This window comes from Garra rufa, chromosome 20 (genome assembly GCF_049309525.1).
Source record: "Garra rufa chromosome 20, GarRuf1.0, whole genome shotgun sequence".
In the NCBI taxonomy this organism is placed as follows: domain Eukaryota; kingdom Metazoa; phylum Chordata; class Actinopteri; order Cypriniformes; family Cyprinidae; genus Garra; species Garra rufa.
The window spans coordinates 2530617-2552681 of NC_133380.1; positions in this window are offsets into that span (position 1 = coordinate 2530617).

Below are 22065 nucleotides of genomic sequence, written 5' to 3' on the forward strand. Positions count from 1 at the left end.
ATGACTGATAAGTTACTAGCATGTTTAGCAAGCAACTAGCATGTTGCTAACATGATTAACATGTTACTACCATGATTAGCAAGCAACTAGCATGTTGCTAACATGATTAACACGTTACTAGCATGATTAGCAAGCAACTAGCATGTTGCTAACATGATTAACACGTTACTAGCATGATTAGCAAGCAACTAGCATGTTGCTAACATGATTAACACGTTACTAGCATGATTAGCAAGCAACTAGCATGTTGCTAACATGATTAACACGTTACTAGCATGATTAGCAAGCAACTAGCATGTTGATAACATGATTAACACGTTACTAGCATGATTAGCAAGCAACTAGCATGTTGCTAACATGATTAACACGTTACTAGCACGATTAGCAAGCAACTAGCATGTTGCTAACATGATTAACACGTTACTAGCACGATTAGCAAGCAACTAGCTTGTTGCTAACATGATTAACACGTTACTAGCACGATTAGCAAGCAACTAGCATGTTGCTAACATGATTAACACGTTACTAGCACGATTAGCAAGCAACTAGCATGTTGCTAACATGATTAACACGTTACTAGCATGATTAGCAAGCAACTAGCTTGTTGCTAACATGATTAACATGTTACTAGCACGATTAGCAAGTTACTTTATATTTTAAAGTATAATAAAACAGAGAAGTATTTTTAATCAAATAAACGCAGCCTTGAAGAGCAGAAAAGTCTCTTTTAAAAAGCATTATTCATATAAAATCTTACTGATCCCAAACTTTTGAGCGGCAGTGTATATATATATATATATATATATAAAACTGTGTCAGCATCCCGATAATAGTAAAATAACACTGTTCTAGATATGACACAAATGCTGATTAAGTATAAAAATAGAAAAGATGGCATATTCTCCTGTGATTTATAGTGCAGTAATGAACTAATGTAGAGAGTGTGTGAAGTGAGTTGAGTTCACACGGACGCATAACGCTGGAATCCAGCTCCAACACACTTGTGACCCGAGAGCGCTTCTGCAGGAATGAGAAACACCCCAACGTTCCCAGGAACTCGAGCGCAGAGGACTGACTCGCATTAAGGTTAAAGTTCACGCTGACAAATTTAGAAACAGATACTCCGGTTTCCCAAAAGTGATCCATCGTTTTGGCCTCGCTCCGTGTCCTGATTTATGAACGTGTTCGAGCTCGATCTGCTCCACACACACACGACAAGCACCAAATCATCACTGATATCTACAAACCAGCTCAGGGGTCACACACTTTTATAGTTCCAGAGATTTATGGGAGTTAGATAAATGTTTAATTTATGTTTTTAGATGTCCTAGACTCAAATACAAGGCCATTTACACACAGAATAAAAAATAAAGTTTTTTCTTTTTCTTGTAATTGCGAGTTTATCTTTGTTTATATCTCACAATTGATTCACAAAAAAAAAATCGGAACTGGCAGATATAATCTCAGTTTTGCAGCTGTGTTTTGTTTTGCTTCTTGCAATCGTGAAATTAAAGTAAAAGTACGAGTACTTATATAAATAATTACTCAAGTAAGAGTTAAAGTACTTTCAATAATAGTTTCTTAATTAAGAGTAAAAAAAGTATCCAATGAAAAAATCTACTCAAGTAACTTTGGATATATATCAGCATTAGAAATGCACTGATTTCCACAGTGGCGTTTCTCCATTTCTTACTTGAGGGCAATTTGAACTCATAACTCATTGAAGGCTGAAGCTGCAATGTCATGCAATGGCAGTTTGTTGTTTATGCTGATGAGAGAATTTGCAAATGCATTTTCAGAATTCAGAATCTACCTCTGTCTCAGACTTACAAGAAAGAAGTCAGAATTGTGCAATTTCAGTTGTGTTTTGTTTCTGAATTTGTATCTCACAATTCTACATTTATAACTCGCAATTCTGAGTTTATATCTCACAATTCTACATTTACACCTCAAATTTTGCTTTATTCTTATACTTGCAACAAAAAAAAACAGAATTGTGAGATATCTCCATTTCACAATTGTTTTCAGAGTTTACATCTCACAATTCTACGTTTATATTTCACAGTTCTGTTTATGTCTCACAATTCTGTCTATAGCTCGGAATTCGGTCTAGAACTCGGAATATAACTCGGAATTCGGTCTAGAACTAGGAATTCAGTATATAACCAGTAATTCGGTATATAACTCGGAATTCGGTCTAGAACTAGGAATTCAGTATATAACCAGTAATTCGGTATATAACTCGGAATTCGGTCTAGAACTAGGAATTCAGTATATAACCAGTAATTCGGTATATAACTCGGAATTCGGTCTAGAACTAGGAATTCAGTATATAACCAGTAATTCGGAATATAACTCGGAATTTGGTCTAGAACTAGGAATTCAGTATATAACCAGTAATTCGGAATATAACTCGGAATTCGGTCTAGAACTAGGAATTCAGTATATAACCAGTAATTCGGTATATAACTCGGAATTCTGTATATAACTTGGAGTTCAGTATATAACTCAGAATTCTGTCTATAACTCGGAATTCGGTCTAAAACTCGGAATATAACTTGGAGTTCGGTATATAACTAGGAATTCGGTCTAGAACTAGTAATTCGGTATATAACTGGGAATTCTGTATATAACTTGGAGTTCAGTATATAACTCGGAATTCTGTATATAACTAGGAATTCTGTATATAACTTGGAGTTCAGTAAATAACCTGGAGTTCTGTCTATAACCCGGAATTTGGTCTATAACTCGGAATTCGGTCTATAACTCAGAATTTGGTATATAATTCGGCATATAACTTGGAATTCGGTATATAACTCGGAATATAACTTGGAATTCGGAATATAACTAGTAATTCGGTATATAACTCGGAATTCTGTATATAACGTGGAGTTCAGTATATAACTAGGAATTCAGAATATAACTAGTAATTCGGTATATAACTCGGAATTCTGTATATAACTTGGAGTTCAGTATATAACTAGGAATTCAGAATATAACTAGTAATTCGGTATATAACTAGGAATTCTGTATATAACTTGGAGTTCAGTATATAACTAGGAATTCAGAATATAACTAGTAATTCGGTATATAACTAGGAATTCTGTATATAACTTGGAGTTCAGTATATAACTAGGAATTCAGAATATAACTAGTAATTCGGTATATAACTCGGAATTCTGTATATAACTTGGAGTTCAGTATATAACTAGGAATTCAGAATATAACTAGTAATTCGGTATATAACTCGGAATTCTGTATATAACTTGGAGTTCAGTATAAATCGGAATTCTGTCAATAACTCGGAATTCGGTCTATAACTCGGAATTCGGTCTATAACTCGGAATTCGGTCTATAACTCGGAATTCTGTATATAACTTGGAGTTCAGTATAACTCGGAATTCTGTCAATAACTCGGAATTCAGTCTATAACTCGGAATACGGTCTATAACTCGGAATATAACTTGGAGTTTGGAATATAACTAGGAATTCGGAATATAACTAGTAATTCGGTCTAGAACTCGGAATATAACTTGGAATTCGGAATATAACTAGTAATTCGGTCTAGAACTCGGAATATAACTTGGAATTCGGAATATAACTAGTAATTCGGTATATAACTCGGAAATCTGTATATAACTTGGAGTTCAGTATATAACTCAGAATTCTGTATATAGCAATCTTGCAATCCTAGCTATATATCTTTCAACTGCATTTATATCTCGCAGTTCTATTTATAACTCATAATTCTTCGTTAACATCTCGCAATTCTGTTTGTCTTACAATTCTGCATTTATATCTTGCAATTCTGTCTTTACATCTCACAATTCTGTCTTGCAATTCTGTCTGTATCTCACAATTCTGCGTATCTAGCAATTCTGTTTTTTTTTTAAGTTTATATTTTGCACCTGTATCTTTCAACTCTAATTTGTGTTAAAATTGTGAGCTAAAAAGTAGCAATTCTTTTATCATGTGCCAGAAACAAGTGATCTCACTCTGAACTCAAACATTTGATGAGACATGTTCATATTGAGATTCTCAGGCTTTAGTATCTTAGCAGCTGTGAGCCCAGTCTGAAACACTGGTGAGACGATACCAGATTACAGCACGGTTCCTGTCTAAAAGAAACAATTGAGATATTAGTGTTTACCATCTCCACTGGGATCGTTCAATCATGACAGACGATAAAAACATTTCTATCAGCTCCTTCAGTGAACGACACACGAGGAGCGTTTCCTGCTCTCAATGTTATCTGTAAAGGACTGGAACATTCTGTAGTTCTCCGTATCTTTTCTCGTCTCTTCCAAAGGCCTGAAACAGGATGTTGTAATATATCCATAAAGGAAGCACTAAATGAGGGTTTATTACAGTGACTCTGATTTCTCCCATGAGTCTGTCAGCCACAGACATCTGAACCTGTTCACATTGACCAGAGAAAAACAATGACGAAATGTTCTCAGGAACGCTTCTGAATGACTTCATTAGCGTCCGCTTTGTACTTCCAGACCAAAAATGCGGTTTGGCGAGTAACGCTCGTTTCATTAGAGTTTCGCTGGAGGCAAAAAAGTGACATTTGTGATGAGATCTAATCATTATGAATGACAGGGAAATGACATTGTGTCATCTGTTATAGAAAAGAAGTGAAAATGTTTTGCAACTTTCAGGACAAGGTGTTCTGTTCTATAGATGTGCAAAACGGATGTTTTACTAGAAGCTGTTGAGTGTGTTGTTTTGGATGCTTTAGATAAGTAGCTTACCACAAAATCTAATCTAATTAAACATACACACCCTACCATGCAAAAAGAAATGAATACTTTAGGTCATCAAGGACACATTCAACTGATCAAAAGTGAAAGTAAAGATATTTATAATGTGACTTTCTATTAATCTGTGAATCGTGAAAAATAAATGTATGACCATTTTCACAAAACTATTGGGCAGCACAACTGTTTTCAACATTGATAATAATCAGAAATGTTTCTTGAGCAGCAAATCAGCAAATTAGAATGATTTCTGAAGGATCATGTGACACTGAAGACTGGAGTAACGATGCTGAATATTCAGCTTTGGAGCACAGGAATAAATTACATTTTAACAGGTATTTACATAGAAAACTACAACGGCTGTTTAGTGGCACGTTAAAAAAAATCTACGATTGCGAGATTAAAGTCGTAACATTACGAAAATAATGTCAAAATACTATGAGAACAAAGTCAATATATTATGACAATAAAGTCGAAATATTACGAGAATAAAAAGAAAATATTGCAAGAATAAAGTGTAAATATTACGGCAATAAAGTCGAAATATTACGTGAATAAAGTTAAAACCTTATGAGAATAAAGTCTAAATATTAAGAGAATAAAGTCAAAATACTACGAGAATAAAGTTGAAGTATAATGAGAATAAAGTTGAAATATTACGAGAATAAAAAGAAAATATTGCGAGAATAAAGTGTAAATATTCCGACAATAATGTCGAAATATTACGTGAATAAAGTTAAAACATTATGAGAATAAAGTCGAAAGATTACAAAATTAAAGTCGAAATATTACAAGAATAAAGTTGAAATTATGAGAATAAAGTCAATATATTACGACAATAAAGTTGAAATTATGAGAAAAAAAGTGTAAATATTGCGAGAATAAAGTCAAAATATAAAGCTGAAATATTATGAGAATAAAAAGAAAATATTGCAAGAATAAAGTGTAAATATAACAAGTCAAAATATTATGTGAATAAATGTCAAAATATTGCGAAAATGAACCCGAAATATTAAGAGAATAAAGTCAAAATACTACGTGAATAAAGTCGAAATATTACGAAATTAAAGTGGAAATATTACAAGAACAAATTATGAGGATAAAGAATAAAGTCAAAATGTTTTGAGAATGGGAATCTCATATTTCGACTTTATTCTCATAGTATTTCCACTTTATTCTTGTAATATTTCAACTTTATTCTCAAAATCTTAGATTTATTTTTTAACGTGGCACTAAAACACCGTTGTAGATTTCAACATTGCTAATAATCAGAAATGTTTCTTGAGCAGCCAATCCGCATATTAGAATGATTTCTGAAGGATCATGTGACACTGAAATCTGGAGTAATGATGCTGAAAATTCAGCTTTGATCGCAGAAATAAATTACATTTTAACATCTATTCAAATAGAAAACAGCTGTTTTTAATTGTAATAACATTTCACAATTTCCACTGTATTTTTGATCACATAAAAGCAGCCTTGGTGAACAGATTTGACTTCTTTCCAAAAAATTAATAAATATACACTTATAAAACATCCTACCAACCCCAAACTCGGAACAACATTTTTGTTTCCGGCTGAACTATTCCTTCAAAAACCGTTGTTGTTTTTTCAATGAATGCAATGCATGTCAAAGTAAATCCAGAAATAGCATCAACTTCTCAAATAAGAGTTTCACATGATAAACAGAAACCAGCAGTAAACGGAAAACTAAAGTGATACTGGAAAACAAACACACTTTCATTCCAGCTCTCTGTAACCTTGAGACTGTTTTTAGCAGATTGACTTTCCTCCCAGACCCAAATACTGCCCTGACCTTCACACACACAAACACAGACACACACGCTCAACGCAACTGTTACCTGGCAACCCTGTGCCCGCTTTGAACGCCTCGTTGCCATGTTGACAGAATGCAAACATGTGGAAGTGATTTTGATTTTGTCTAATTGTTTAAAGGCAGAATCAAGTGTTTGATCTGATGCTGTTGGGGTTTGCTGCATGATGCAAGCAACACTCATTTCAATGGATCCTCTGCAGTGAATGGGTGCCGTCAGAATCCAAACAGCTGATAAAAACATTACAAATAATCCACACCACTCCAGTCCATCAGTTTTCAAGCTGTTCTTAACTAGAAAAATCTGCAAACTGGACCAAAATATATGCTAATAGTCAAAAAAGCTCTACACCGTGAGAAAAACATTCGTAAAAATGGAAAACCTACTGGCATTTTCTTCATGAAGTCTACAAACATTTGTCTAAACCCGATGCAATACATAATTCAAAATACAATTTTACCCGTAAAAAAATGTTTTAGCTTCAAACTGTTGTTTTTCACTAAAATACGAGTCTGTAATCCTTAATAATGCTTCCTCCAGTGAAAAAGTGAAAAGAAAATCAAGCAAAACAGTCCAAAATGGAAAACAGTCTAACAGTTTGAAGGGTGTTGTTTTACACTACTATTAAGAAATTTTAACCAAAGTGTATTATAGACCTTTCATGAAGAACCTAAAGAATCATATCAACTTGTGGAAAATGGGCACTTGATGACCCCTTTAAATGCAATTGATGAATATTTACTAAGTAATCCACTATTTTGTAGAGGGGGTCAAAATGAGATTTCGAGCCAATTTACATGAGGATAAAATGACTTTAGAAAGATGGCAGCATCAAAATATTATTTATGCACAAAGATTGGTAGGTCTTTTAGTAAAACCTGTTGACTTTAGCAATCCTTACTGCATTATCTGCCAATGGTGACATTTCAAAAATGGGAAAAGGCACTTTTTTGTTAATTTTTCCCAAAGTTTGCATGCTTGTAACCAAAGATGTTTATAAGATATCTTAACACTCCTTTATATTTTGGTTCTTAACAAATTTGTCTTTTAGCATGCTCATTTTTAAGGCACTATATGATCTACTTACAAAGATATTAGGATCTCAATGTGGCTCCAAGAGTAAATTGTACATATGGTTAAAATAAAAAAAATTGGACATTGAGCCGCATTGAGATCCCAATATCTATGTGACTGCACCATGTAGGGACTTAGAAATGAAAATAGTACAAGACAAGTTAGTTAAGAACCAACTTCTATAAGAATATTAGGATATCTTTAATACTTCTTGAGTTACAGAGAAAAAACAAACACAAGAAGTGCTTTTTCCCATTTTTGAACTGTCACCATTGGCATTTAATGCAACAAGGATTGCTAAAGTCAACAAATTTTACTAACACAGCATCCAATTACGTAAAAAATAACATAATTTGGAGCCAAATTATAGTGGGAAAACGACTTGGACAGAAAAACAAGAAAAACAATGGAAAAGCAGGCTGTTCTTAACTAGAAAAATCTGCAAAGTAGACCAAAATATATGCTAATAGTCAAAAAGCTCTACAGTGTGAGAAAAACATCTGTAAAAATGGAAAACATACTGGTCAGTAAAACTCTTGTTTTTTGCTAAAATACAAGCCCCCTATCCATAATAACACTTCCTCCAGTAAAAGTGGTCTGGTCCGAATCAGGAAAGAAAATCAATCACAAGCCAAAACATCTCTAAACAAATATGTGGCTGGATTTTGATGTGAGAGACAACAGAAAATGGACTTTTTCACTAGAGGAATATTCATATTTTAGCTAAATATTTCTTAATAATGGATTTGTTTGAGCTTTTGTCTTCTTAAGATGTGATGGACTTGTGGATTATAGTGATGTTTTTATGAGCTGTTTGGACTCTCATTCTGACGGCACCCATTCACTACTGATGAGACGGTGATGGAATGATGCATTTTTACAAATCTAATGAGGAAACATGAAACCTAAGATTAAAGTTTGACTAACTCTCATTGACTTTCCTAACAATCCTATTGCTGCTGTGCAAATCCTTCAGGAAATGCAAATGGAGTTTCATGATGTTGCATAATCCTATGCATTATTTATTAAGCTCTGATACACTGTGACCAAATCTGGACATTAAAATTTCGTTTCATGCTACAAATGCCCTTCAGAAACATGGGCTCGGATTCCCCAGGAAATGTTTATCCGGTTTTCAGACGCTCGGATCTCGTCCTAAAATATTTGGATGGCAGGTTGGATGCTGTTGTCTTGGCAACGAGATTCCCTTTGATTTGCTGTCATGAGAGGAGATGTTCAGATGTTCATACAAACACGCCTCATATGAGGGTGAGTTGAGTTAAACGTGGCAGAAACTCATCAAATGCTGTTCACAACTGAAATTAAATTAGAAAATCTTAATAAACAAGATTTGATCTGGCTCTGAAGCCTAGATGACAGCATCGTTAATTGATTTGTTAATCAGCGAAGCGTCAGATTAATTCAGACCTGAAAGAGGAAGAGGAGGGACGGGTTGTGATGACGGCTGCTTTTAAATCCAGTTTACTTTGGAAAACTAGCTTTGCCTCATTCCGCCGCTTCAAATCAGAACGCAACAGTGTTGTATATTCATATTGTACGAGTCAGAGGCTTCAAAGCGCCGCGTGTTTCAGATAAAGACATCAAAGGCTCTTTCATATGCAAATTGCTGCAGCAGCGCTTAGTATAAATAAAAAAAACATGTTTCAGCATCAACGTCACGATTATTCAGAAGCACAACTCTACTGAGGATAGTGAAGAAGTGTTGGTCGTTTAGGGCTTAGGTGATGAGATATGAATGGAAAGACAAAGTGTTTTCTCTCAGTTTATTTGATTGTTACAGCTGAAGCTAAAGTTTACACACATTAATTATTTCTTCAAAATAAGAATCATACAAAATGTGTGTTTTTATTTAGTACTGACCTGAATAAGAGATTTCACATAGATGTTAACATATAGAATTTATAAAAATGACCCTGTTTGAAAATAAACATACGCTTTATACTCAATACCTGAATGATCCACAGCTGTGTTTTTTTGTTTGGTGATAGTTGTTCATGAGTCCCTTGATTGTCCTGAACAGACTAAACTGCCTGCTGTTCTTCAGAAAAGTCCCACAAATTCTTTAGTTTCCCAGCATTTTTGTGTATTTGAACCCTTTCCAACAATGACTGTATGATTTTGAGATCCATCTTTTCACACTGAGGACAACTGAGGGACTCATATGCAACTATTACAGAAGGTTCAAACACTCACTGATGCTCCAGAAGGAAAAACCATGCATTAAGAGCCGGGGGGTGAAAACTTTTGAACAGAATGGAGATGTGTACATTTTTCTTATTTTGCCTAAATATCATATTTCTTTCATTCAGTACTGCCCTTCAGAAGCTACGGAAGATATTTACATGTTTCCCAGAAGACAAAATAAGTTCAATTTACCCCGATCTTTAAATTCAAAAAGTTTTCACCCCCGGCTCTTAATGCATTGTTTCCTTCTGGAGCATCAGTGAGTGTTTGAACCTTCTGTAATAGTTGCATATGAGTCCCTCAGTTGTGTGAAAAAGCTAAAAAGTTTGCATACATTTATTATTTTAACAAAATAAGAGAGATCATATAAAATGCATGTTATGCAATTTTTTCTTTTTTAGGTGAGCTATTTCTTTAAATTTGCATAGTTGCATGAAATTACCAGTCTTTCAAAACATATTCCAAGACTAGTTATTAAATAAAACTAGATAAAGTTTGTCAAGACAAACCTTAAGTTGGTTTGAGAAAGCCGGACCAGAACGTTTGAAAAAGTTTTAAGTTTGATTGTTTTCAGTCTGAAATAGTTTGAAGTTTAAAGTAGTTTTAAAAGATAAAGTTTGAATGTTTCAAAGGCAATATAGTCTGTCAAAGATAGACAGCATGTTGTTAGCATGTTACTAGCAAGATTAGCAAGTTGCTGGCATGTTGCCAGTCTGCTTCTTACATGATTAGCCTGTTACTAGCATGTTGCTAACATGACTAGCAAGTTGCTAGCATGTGTTATGATTAGCAAGTTACTAGCATGTTCTTAACATGATTAGCAAGTTACTAGCATGCTGCTAGAATGATTCTAGCATGACCAGCAAGTTTCCAGCATGTTGCTAGCATGATTAGCATGTTGTTAGCATAATTAACAAATTGCTAACATGTTTTATCATGATTAGCATGTTGCTAACATGTTCCTAGCATGATTAACAAGTTACTAGCATGTTGCTAGTCTGCTTCTAGTATGATTAGCATGTTTTGCTAACATGATTACCAAGTGGCTAGCATGTTTCTAACATGATTAACAAGTCACTAACATGTTGCTAGTCTGCTTCTAACATGATTAGCATGTTGCTAGCATGATTAACACATCGTTAGCATGTTTCTAGCATGATTAACAAGTCACTAACATGTTGCTAGTCTGCTTTAACATGATTAGCATGTTGCTAGCATGATTAACACATCGTTAGCATGTTTCTAGCATGATTAACAAGTCACTAACATGTTGCCAGTCTGCTTCTAGCATGATTAGAATGTTGCTAACATGTTTCTAACATGATTAACATGTTAATATCATGTTGCTAGTCTGCTACAGAATATGATTAGCATGTTTTGCTAACATGATTAACATGTTGCTAGCATGATTAACAAGTCACTAACATGTTGCCAGTTTGCTTCTAGCATTATTAGCATGTTGCTAACATGTTTCTAACATGATTAACAAGTTACTAGCATGTTGCTAGCTTGCGTCTAACATGATTAGCATGTTACTAGCATGATTAACACATCGTTAGCATGTTTCTAGCATGATTAACAAGTTACTAGCATGTTGCTAGTCTGCTTCTAGCATGATTAGAATGTTACTAGCATGTTGTTAGCTTGATTAGCAAGTTGTCATCGTGTTACTAGCATGTCATTTTTTTGTAAAACCGTAACACTGTGTCCTGGGTCTAGTCTGAAGATCTGGGCTGAGTTTGGAGCTAAAGTTGAAAATGTTAGTCTCAGAGGAAAAGTAATAATAAGAAGTTTAAAAAGCACTTCAGTCAGTTGCTTTCTCAAGCTAACTTAATAATCTAAGTTTCTGAGCTGTTTCTTGGCTGTAGTGTTTGTTCGGTGTGGGCCGTGTTTCTGTGCATCTGTCTGTCGTGTCGAATGTCGGCGTGGAGGACGCATGGCTCTCTGTAACTGGGCCCGACTGCAGGGGTATCATCTCCACTGTCCTTTCCTCCACCCTGAGGCCCCTGAGGGGTGAAACCGGGGCCCGGGACGATATTTAAAGATGGACTTGTATTTTTAGGCCCCGGCGTTCACATTTCAACTTTGCTATAAAAAAACAAACAAAAAGCGGAGTTGCTGAAGGAGGACAGCTGGAGCGGGCAAACAGAGAAACTCACGCTCCGTCTCTAGCGCGTCAAAATGGCCCCTGCTCTCAGATTAGAGCTTATTTTTAGGTCTGTCTGTATGTGACAGGGCTGAAGTGTAATTAAATCAGAGCACCATCTGTGTGAGCCATAAACAAAACAGGCCAAGGTTTATTTTAATAGAAGATGAGAAAAGCCGCTGCGTACAGATGCATGCAAACCCTCTACAGTTTAAAACACAGAAAGTGCTGCGTCAGTAGATGCTGCGCTTCAGAGACTCTGGATGACGTACAAGGAAACGAGACGCAATGCATGTGTTTTACAGGTTAAGCATGAGATCATTTACTGTGTTTTACACTCCTGTGTCTGTAAATGTTTGCTGGACTGGTTTTCTTATCACGTTACCTGCGAACTTTGACTCGTTGGCGCATTTTATTGGGTTACAATGAGCAAGAAATCAAAAACGACAATATCCTGTTTGCCAGGGTTACTGGGTTACTTGTTAACTAAAACGATAAAAAAAAAAAAAACATATGTTACTTAAAATAAAATAAACATTAACTAAAAATTCCTTAAACTGAAAAAAGTACTTTTCTTAAAAAAAAAAGTTGCTTTTTGAACAGTTTTAATTTCCATTTAACTTGATGTACTAAAATAACTAAAACTGAAATAAACATTAAGTGAAATAAAATTAAAAAAAACTTAAAATAGTTTTATTTTACTTAGTTGCATGTGCAACATTTCCCATGTTCAAGTTTAACTTGATGTACTAAATGAATAAAAAGTGTATAAACATTAAAAAGCAAAAACTAAACAACAAAATTACTTAAAAATACTTCAAATAATATCTTAATTACATTTAATTTATTTATTTTTATTTTTGTTTTTTTACCTATAGTATTACTATATTTACAGTATTGTTACTTTCTGTCTGATCTAAGATGAACCAAATAAAGACAAAAAAAGGAAAATTATATATATATTTTAATATATTAATTAAAACTATAATAGTATCTCAACAATATTAAAATAACACTGCTGTTTACTCATACATCATTTTAAGAAAATTAGTTGTAAAATGTCATTTCATAAACATGGATACTGATATATATATACACAAGTTATACATTTCCAAACTGGATTCTAATGCACTTTACTAAAGGAAACAAAAACTTCAAAACATAATTCATTATATTAGCTATAATTGTTTTGACTTGTTTTATTTTTAAAAAAAATGCAAAATTGCAAGATATAAGTCAAAGATGCTAAATATAATGTCAGAAATCTAAAATCTAAAATGCAAAACATAACATCAGAATTGATATACATATAAACAAAGTAACAAACACATAAAACCAAAAAAAATTGAGAAAATCAGAATTATGAGATAAAGTCTAAAATTCAATTCTGATGTTATATTTCACAAGCTATAAACACAGAATTGCAAGATATAAATTCTAAGAAGAAATTTGTATTTTGAATATTTGCTTTACCTGGCAAATGCCACTACTAAACTAAACTAAACATAAACTAAAATGTCTACTTGTTCAATGCATGCAATAAAATAATGAATGCATACCTTTAATGCAATTCAAGTTGCTTTGGATAAATGCATCTGAATATTTGCTTTATGCCACTACTAAACTAAACAAACTAAAATGTCTACTTTTGCAGTGCATGAAATAAAATAATGCATACCTTTTCTGCAATTCAAGTTGCTTTGGATAAATGTATCTGAATATTTGCTTCACCTGGCAAATGCCACTACTAAACTAAACATGAACTAACATGTCTACTTTTTCAATGCAAACAATAAAATAATAAATGCATACATTTAATGCAATTCAAGTTGCTTTGGATAAGTGCATCTAAATAACTGAAATGTGTACCTTTTTTAATGCATGCAAAAAAAAAGATGTATGCATACCCTTTATGCAATGCAAGTAACTTTGGATAAATGCATTTGCAAAATGCACAATTGAAAATATTAATTACTGATTTCTTTTAAAGCAATGTTAGCTTTATTATCTGTGCATGAAAATTAACTGCATAGCATGTTGGCAAATTTTGCTTTATGCAACCAAAAAAAGGTCTGGGCACGTACATGTCAAAAGGCCACAGAACAGTGCGGCTGAAAAGAGAAGTGGTGCATTGTATTTCAGTAGGGAAGAGGGTTGTGCAACAAGAAGAGAGTGAGCACGCGATTGCATCATCAGAGGCTCGTCTCCTGCTCTGGGAGGCGCTCTGCCCTCGGGCATGTAAACAGGAAATGTGAACAGGCTCATGATGAATGTGAGGAGAGTGAGGGAGAGAAAGACGCAAACGCCTTTCATCATTTCAGTATTTCCTGAGGCGAGCTTGGGGGGGAAGAAACAAGAACAAGGGCAAGAGAGAGAGAGAGGGGAGACTTGGGTAAACGCAGTTAAACTGGCGATGTTTTCTGAGGCTTTCATTCCAGTCCCGCTCAGAAAACACGGCCTCGGGCGCGTGCCAAAATATTCATGCACGGTTCGTCCCGAAACAAAGACTTCAAAGTTCTGGAGCAGAACGTGAGGAGTGAAGCGCTCAGCAAAAACAATCACATCCTGCGTGCTTCAGTGCTATCACACCGATAAATAAAATACAAAGTTATTTTGGGCTCAAAGGTGAAAATCTGGCCTATTTCTGTGGACTTTTTTATGTGATTTCTGGTGTCGTGGAATAAAGAATCATTTCGGTAATAAATATTCAGTAATATTGATGACAACAAAATTTGAACTGAATAATGACACTAACTTTGCAACATTAACACTGTTAATGAACTCAATTGAATCCACATTGAACAGAATTGATCTGAATGAAGACATTACTGTAAAGAATCCCATTTCTGGCATGGAATTCAGAATTGCAAGATATAAAGTCAGAAATGTGAAATATAACATAAAAAAATCTGAATTGCGAGATGTACAATCTAAAATCCAATTCTGATATTTCAAAAAGAAAAAAATAAACATAATTGGATTTGTAAGATAAACTTACAACTGCAAGATAAAAAAAGTGTTTCGACTTTATTCTTGTGGTATTCCGACTCCATTCTCGTAATATTCCGACTCTATTCCATTTGTATTCCGACTCCATTCTCGCAGTATTTTAACTCCATTCTCGTAGTATTCCGACTTTGTTATCATAGTCTTCTGACTTTAGTCTTGCAGTATTCCGACTTTAGTCTCGCAGTATTCCGACTTTAGTCTCGCAGTCTTCCCACTTTAGTCTCGCAGTATTCCGACTTTAGTCTCGCAGTATTCCGACTTTAGTCTCGCAGTCTTCCCACTTTAGTCTCGCAGTATTCCGACTTTAGTCTCGCAGTATTCCGACTTTAGTCTCGTAGTCTTCCGACTTTAGTCTCGCAGTTTTCCGACTTTAGTCTCGCAGTCTTCCGACTTTAGTCTCGTAGTCTTCCGACTTTAGTCTCGCAGTATTCTGACTTTAGTCTCGCAGTCTTCCGACTTTAGTCTCGTAGTCTTCCGACTTTAGTCTCGCAGTCTTCCGACTTTAGTCTCGCAGTCTTCCGACTTTAGTCTCGCAGTATTCTGACTTTAGTCTCGTAGTCTTCCGACTTTAGTCTCGCAGTCTTCCGACTTTAGTCTCGTAGTCTTCCGACTTTAGTCTCGTAGTCTTCCGACTTTAGTCTCGCAGTATTCTGACTTTAGTCTCGTAGTATTCCGACTTTAGTCTCGCAGTCTTCCGACTTTAGTCTCGCAGTATTCTGACTTTAGTCTCGTAGTATTCCGACTTTAGTCTCGCAGTCTTCCGACTTTAGTCTCGTAGTCTTCCGACTTTAGTCTCGCAGTATTCTGACTTTAGTCTCGTAGTATTCCGACTTTAGTCTCGTAGTCTTCCGACTTTAGTCTCGCAGTATTCTGACTTTAGTCTCGTAGTATTCCGACTTTAGTCTCGTAGTCTTCCGACTTTAGTCTCGCAGTATTCTGACTTTAGTCTCGCAGTATTCTGACTTTAGTCTCGTAGTATTCCGACTTTAGTCTCGTAGTCTTCCGACTTTAGTCTCGCAGTATTCCGACTTTAGTCTCGTAGTATTCCGACTTTAGTCTCGCAGTCTTCCGACTTTAGTCTCGCAGTATTCTGACTTTAGTCTCGCAGTCTTCCGACTTTAGTCTCGCAGTCTTCCGACTTTAGTCTCGTAGTCTTCCGACTTTAGTCTCGCAGTATTCTGACTTTAGTCTCGTAGTCTTCCGACTTTAGTCTCGTAGTATTCCGACTTTAGTCTCGCAGTCTTCCGACTTTAGTCTCGCAGTCTTCCGACTTTAGTCTCGCAGTCTTCCGACTTTAGTCTCGCAGTCTTCCGACTTTAGTCTCGCAGTCTTCCGACTTTAGTCTCGTAGTCTTCCGATTTTAGTCTCACAGTATTCTGACTTTAGTCTCGTAGTATTCCGACTTTAGTCTCGCAGTCTTCCGACTTTAGTCTCGCAGTATTCTGACTTTAGTCTCGTAGTATTCCGACTTTAGTCTCGCAGTCTTCCGACTTTAGTCTCGTAGTCTTCCGACTTTAGTCTCGCAGTATTCTGACTTTAGTCTCGTAGTATTCCGACTTTAGTCTCGTAGTCTTCCGACTTTAGTCTCGCAGTATTCTGACTTTAGTCTCGTAGTATTCCGACTTTAGTCTCGTAGTCTTCCGACTTTAGTCTCGCAGTATTCTGACTTTAGTCTCGCAGTATTCTGACTTTAGTCTCGTAGTATTCCGACTTTAGTCTCGTAGTCTTCCGACTTTAGTCTCGCAGTATTCCGACTTTAGTCTCGTAGTATTCCGACTTTAGTCTCGCAGTCTTCCGACTTTAGTCTCGCAGTATTCTGACTTTAGTCTCGCAGTCTTCCGACTTTAGTCTCGCAGTCTTCCGACTTTAGTCTCGTAGTCTTCCGACTTTAGTCTCGCAGTATTCTGACTTTAGTCTCGTAGTCTTCCGACTTTAGTCTCGTAGTATTCCGACTTTAGTCTCGCAGTCTTCCGACTTTAGTCTCGCAGTCTTCCGACTTTAGTCTCGCAGTCTTCCGACTTTAGTCTCGCAGTCTTCCGACTTTAGTCTCGCAGTCTTCCGACTTTAGTCTCGTAGTCTTCCGATTTTAGTCTCGCAGTCTTCCGACTTTAGTCTCATAATATTTCAACTTTATTCTCATAGTATTCCGAATATTGACTCTGTTTTGAGTCTGTTTTCACTTCTCCTCAGAAGAAACGTCGCTGATGCTTAATGGAGTTCACATGTAGACTGTAAAACAGAAAATTTCAAGACAATCAGTTTTCTACTTTAAATCTTCACATTTCATTCAATGCTTATTTGTAATCTGTAAAGTATACTAGCCATTTTCAGAGCAAAAAAGTTTCTACACCATTTTGAGCTGTAAAAGAGCAAAAACACTATACTGTAGACGAGCCTCAAAATGTCTGCAAGTGCAGCCGCTCAAGATGTGTTTACATTTTTTTTTTTTTGGAAGATGATTTCTGCCGTTTGGCACTCATGACGTACACGTTCACGCGTCCCGAGAGGCCTTGCGAGTCGCCGCGGGAAAGTGACAGAACATGAAGCGCCACCGAAACACACTGATTATGCAGCTCTGGACCCCGATGACAAGAGAAAACAAGGTTTCTTCCCGATGATGACTATTCATGGATGCGTAATTATTGGATGGTGATATAATTTAAGGGGAGTTAAAAGGGTTTAATTGGTATTCTCGGATGCAGCTCGACATGATCAATGCCTGTCTCTTTTCAAAGGCTTTAATCAGATCCATTGCAGGAGGAGGCAGCGTGCGGAGCATCAATCCCAGGCCATCTGCAGCCCGCGTACGCCGTGCCAAGAGCCTCCCGTGGATGTGCCTGGCTGGCCGTCGCGGATGGCAGAGACACACAGGATCTGAAGAGAGCCGACGAGCAGGTGCGGATTAGCGCTCGTCTCCTGCCTGGAAATGCGACACTAGGAGGCTTTTGTTCACCTCAAAGCGTTTCGCCCAGACACCGCAGCTATCTCAGACGGGACGTCATGCAGTTGTGTACAGTATGCGTGAACGCTACAAATGCATACGTTAAAAGTATTTTCGCAAATCAAGTATACAGCAAAGTATTAACGTTGAGCATGAAGCTGCAATGTTTGGTGCCAAAACCCAAGCAACTGAACAACCACATTTGTTGAAGTGAATAAAATGTAAATAATAAGCAAGTACATCATAAAAACATCTTCCAAACCATGTTTTGTTTTAACTTAAATCACTATGGGGTCAAATTTTAGATTTTGCTAATATTTTTTCTGAGGGAAGCTATACATGTATAGTGATGAAAGCCAAAATATTAAATGCTATGGATGAATATTTACTAAGTAATCCACTATTTTGTGGAGGGAGGTCAGAGTCAAGTTACAGGGGGGTAAAAATGACTTCAGAAAGATGGCAGCATCATAATGTTACTTTTACACAGAGATTGGTAGCTCTATTAGTAAAATCTGTTGACTTTAGCAATCTTTGTTGCATTATGTGCCAATGGTGACCATTCAAAAATGGGGGAACGGCACTTTTAAAATTTTTACTCAAAAGTTTGCATGTCTGTATCTCAATAATTATTAAATATATTTGAATGCCCTTTTAGAAATTGGATCTTATCAAACTTTCCTTTTGCCAATTTTATTTTTAAGGCCCTGCATGGTTCTGTTCCAGAGATATTGGAGTTTAAATATGGCTCCAGGGGTAAATCATTAAATTGTACACATTTTCAGTGTAAATTAAAAACCATTAAAGAGGAATGTCTGAAAAACAAATAATGTTGAAACTAGAGCTGTATCTCGGTTCCTTCCGACAAAACAACTGCATTAAACATACCTGTCTGAGTGCCGTAAATATTCTTTTTCCAAAGTTTTCATGCTTGTAACTCAAAAAGTATCAAAGATATCACAATCTGATTTTAGATTCTAGTTCTTAATGAACTTTTCTTTCAGAATCTTAATTTCCAAGGCCTTACATCGTTCAGTCCCAGCGATATGGGGACCTCATTTAGGCTCGGTGTTTAGATTGTTGAATTTTACCCATTTTCAGTGGTTGAAAACCAATTTTGGTCACTTTGTATACAGCCAATACTTGTTTAATTTAAAAGAGCAATGTCTGAAGAATAAATAATGTTGAAATTAGAATTGTATCTTGTTTTCCTACCAAAACAATACATATAGCACACGTTTGAGTGTTAAAAATGCACTGAAATGGTCAAGTTGAGGCATATTACCTTATAGTCCATTTATATTTCAGATTCTATATTTGAATCAGTTTCAGGGATATTTGGAAGAAGGGATTTTGTTTATTATAACAGCTTCTGAATGGGTAGGATACTAAATTTGAACATAGAGCTGCACTGAGATCTCCGTATCTCTCGGATTAAACCATACAGGGCCTTGAAAATGAAGATCCCAAAAGAAAAGTTTCTTAGGAACCAAAATCTAAAATCATTTTAAGACTTTTTGAGTTACAGGCACTCAAATTTTGGGGAAAACATACTTATGTCACTCAAACAGGTATGTCCTATACAATTTTTTAACAGAATTGCTTATTCTTCAGACATTTCACTTTAAATACAATCAGTCCCAGCTGCATGTAAAGTCACCAACATTTGGTTTTCAAGTGCTGAAAATGGCTAATATTTAACAATCTGGACATGAAGCCTCATTGAGATCCCCATATCTTTGGGACTGAACGATGCAGGGCTTTGAAAATAAACATTCCAAAAGAAAAGTTTATTAAGAACTAGAATCTAAAATCATATTGTGATATCTTTAATATTTCTTGAGTTACAGGCACGCAAACTTTGGAAAAAAATTATTTGTGGCACTCAGACAAATATGTTCAATGCAGCTGTTTTGACAGAAAGAAAGATGCATCTCTAGTTTCAACATTATTTATTCTTCAGACATTACATTACTCTTTAAAAGAAAAGAAAGTCTCTTATTTTTTCAAACTGACCCATTGAAAATTACCATATTGGCCTTAAAAAAATGCCAAAAGGAAGGTTTGTTAAGACCGAATATCTAAAAGGACATAAAGATATCTTTAACACTTCTTGAGATACAGACATGCAAATTTTGGGGAAATTTTTTTGAATGGTCACCATTGGCACATAATGTAACAAAGATTGATAAAGTCAACAGATTTTACCAATAGAGCTACCAATCTCTGTGTAAAAGTAACATTATGATGCTGCCATCTTTCTAAAGTCATTTTTACCCCCCTGTAATTTGACTCTGAATCTCAAGTGAAAATTGCCATTTGACCCCCCTCTACAAAATAGTGAATTACTCAGTAAATATTCATCCATGACATTTAAAATTTTGGCTTTCATCACTATACATGTTTATCTTTCTTCAGAAACAATATTAACAAAATCAAAAATTTGAGCCAGGGAAGTTTCTGACATTTGCTTGATTTGAGACAGAATGACGCTGCAGCATTTGTTGCCAAAACCCAAGCAAATGAAGAACCACATTTGTTGAAATTAATCAAATGTAAATAATGTAATAAGCAAGTACATCATAAGAACATCTTCCAAACTGTGTTTTGTTTCACCCTAAATCACTATGGCAGGCCTAGACTGACTCATATTTTAGAGTTGCCTGGGACGGATTTCCCAGAAAAACTGCAAAGGCCTACTTCCGTCATTCGTGCGAGTTTATGTCATATTCGTAAATAAGGGAAAGAAGGTCAGACTACTGGTGGATATACAGTGGAAACCACTTGGAGACCAAACAACTGAACCTAAAAACTGAAAGGATTTGAAAGCGACACACCCTCAATAAAACACAAATAATCTGAGTTTCATAGAATCACAGTTGCTAGCTTCCCAAAACAATGTTTACATTGGTAACCATTAGCCTGCTTTAGTGTATTTGCTTATAAATACAATTGTCAAGTTAAAGTTTCCACCTTTATGTGATGTGAAGCCATCATTATGTCTTGGAACATTATTATCCACCTTACATTTGTTAATTGAATGTGTTTTATGCCTATCTTTAGCTTGTTTTTCTGCTTGATATTGCAAACTGCTGTCTTACCATGTTATTTTATTGTGTCAGCTTAATTGTGAACACAGTGGTTTGTAGTGCATTTTAAGTTTACTCCACTTTGTTATTCTCTTCGTTATTTCCTTAAGGCGGTTTATGAACCGGAAGTCACACATTAGCAGAAAACAGCTTACATCTGCATTGAAAAATAAGGTGGATAAAACTGATTTCAACAAGTCAAAACAGTGGCATATAAGTTCTTACCTGATCATAAAACTTGTTTAACATATCCATATGTCCTTATTAGCAGAGTTTTGATGTCCTCAGTGAAATTCGTGATGAAAAACGATCATTTGTAATCACGATGAACGCTGCAAAACATCAGATTTATCCGCGACGAATCGCGGAGCCGAAGCACAACTCACGTAACGATCAAAACAATGTTCCTCCGCGAGTTACTTGTAGTTTTATGGTTCGACCGCTAGAGGGACTAACTTTCTGTAGTTTTTTTGTTACGTATTTGCACGGGAAACTATGGAAGCTCATTTCTACCAGGTAAGAAAAAAATATGCCTTAGTCAAAATTATGACATACTTAAGTCATAATTATGAGGGAAAAAGTAAAAAATATGACTTACTATTGAAACTATGACTTCAAAAGTCATAATTATAAGATAAAAAGTCGAAATTATGAATTAACAAGTGACTTTATAAACACAGGATAGTGGTGTAATGATAAACAGGACATTTCGAAACGATTTAACTTGAATTAATTACAATTTAATTAATTATAATTCGGGTTCACCTGGTTGCCTGTACACATAGTTTATATTTTTAATAATTTGAATACTAAATGCGTTTCTTTTTTATCACTCTCCACTAAGCCACATTAAGGGATTTTTTATCTCATAATTTCTACTTTTTCAGTCATAATTTTTATTTAGTAAATCATAATTGTTACTTTTTATCTCATAATTTCGATTTTTTTTTAAATCATAATTTCATCTTTGTTTCTCATAATTTCGGCTTTTTAAAGTCACAAT